We start from the raw sequence: 2,039 nt of genomic DNA on the forward strand, positions 1-2,039 counted from the left end.
GCTTCCTCCAAAGCAATGACATGCCATCACTGCTGCTGGCCAGGTTTGTGCCTGCAGATCAAACTCCAAGATGAGGTTGGTTGGATGCCATATTGACAGACACGCCCTGCATCTCCTAAGGAAAATCTTTCATGTTGGACCGTTTGGTGGGGAGGGTCTGAGACAGGATCCTCCCATGTGACCCACTGCGGGCTTCATGTTGAAGATCATCTCGTCTCAGCTTTCAGAGTATGGGGACTTCAGGCATTCACCATCAGGGTTGACTCGTGGTTCATTTCAGGGACTTACTTCAACTTGGAAATACCTAGAACAATAAACTGAAATAGATAAAACAAAGACATGTATTCAAATTTACACTATAATAGCCTTACCATTTTTATAAAACTTTAACAACAAATTTTTAATAAGTAAAATAGGGCAACCTTTAATTTTACTTAGACATACATATAAGTGAATGTAGCCAGATTATTTAAACATGGAATCTATATTAAGTTTCAAGCAATTTATCACATTGACATTGAAGGAGAAGTGGTGTAAAGTCTCACATTCTTCTAGAGTAAATTAAATGTGTACTGGGGTGGTGTGCAAAATTTCATCCTTTTCCTGTCCAAATGAAGGAAACGAAATCTGGACTTATTTGGAATGAATTAACTCTGCTCCAGCCTGGAGTCCAGCTACTGCCTTAGCGGTAATTAAGTGCTAATCACATGGCTATGCTGCTTTGCCAGGCAAGTATACCAGTTTCCTGAGAGGATAAACAAGGAATTTGAAAGCCAGAGAGCTTAACCTAACAAGGAACTGCCATTTTCCTATTAAAAAAAAAGAGCAGACCTACCTGGTTTGGCTATTAGTAAGTGTGAGAATTCCTAAAAAGTAGAAGAATGTATCATTTTTAGAACCGGGCCAAAGGCAGTTCTGAACGGAGAGACTCTTTCTCATACTCATTATTTACATGTTGAACACCTTCTGCGGAACTCAAAATAAATACTTTGCCTACTTGTCAAATACCTTCTACCTGCAAAGAATCCTTTCTATAAGAATGTAAACTCATCAATGTCAAAGCTGAAATGCGCTGCAGACCTCAGTCCACCCTCAGCTTCCTGCCCCTCATGTTATGGATTTCACAGATGTATAAAACATTCTTGGAGTTTAAGCAACTTGCTCAGTGTCCATTGTCCCAAACAGAGGAGTGGCTAAAATACAGAGTCGATATCAATTGGCTTGAAATTGAGCCCCCCTGTACTCTTTGGAGATGCAAGCTCTGTATTGTTTCTCAGTAAACGAAGAAATAAACATCTATTGAATTCATAAAATCAACAAATAGGAGCCAGGAAATGATGTTATAGTTTGAAGTGACTTTAGTCTGTTAAAGAAAAATCTGCTATGGGAACATGGGCCCTACCGGAGGCTGAATTTTCAAATTGTCCCGTATGTACATGCAGTAATCAGAGTCCACAAGTGAGTGTACTCAGAGGTGAATTTGGGGAAGTGATCAGGTCACAGATGCAGCCTTGATGCATGGAATTAGTGCCCTTGTAAAAGGCACACAGGAATTACTTTATCCCTGTGTACCTTTTGAGGACCTGGTGAAGAGATGCTTCGTGGGAAAGGAACCCTCATCATCCAACTTGCTGATAACCCTTCTTAAGAATGTTGAGTAATAGACTTCTGTTATTTATAAACTATCACATGTAGGGTATGCTTGTGATAAAAACTTGAGGCAGCTAAAATAGACCTCAAGCCCATGTCCATCTCACCACTGTGTTTTGTCGAGCTGTGGGAGGATGAAGTGAAGACTTTGATCCGTTGGGAAGAACAACACATGTAAACATCTGGAGACCATAGTAAGCCTGACTTGTCAAATAGCGTGGCAGCATTGAGTGTAGTTGGCTATGAATGGCAAGCTTGGAGGTGGAAAGGATTCATTTAACTATGCCTGCAGATAAGGTGTAGTACAATTGGTAGTGTATTTGTCAGGCAAGCACAAAGTCCTAGGTCAGATCCCTCGCATCATGTGAAGAAGACATGGTGTGGTGCTG

The sequence above is a fragment of the Microtus pennsylvanicus genome, chromosome 2 (genome assembly GCF_037038515.1).
Source record: "Microtus pennsylvanicus isolate mMicPen1 chromosome 2, mMicPen1.hap1, whole genome shotgun sequence".
NCBI classification, from domain to species: domain Eukaryota; kingdom Metazoa; phylum Chordata; class Mammalia; order Rodentia; family Cricetidae; genus Microtus; species Microtus pennsylvanicus.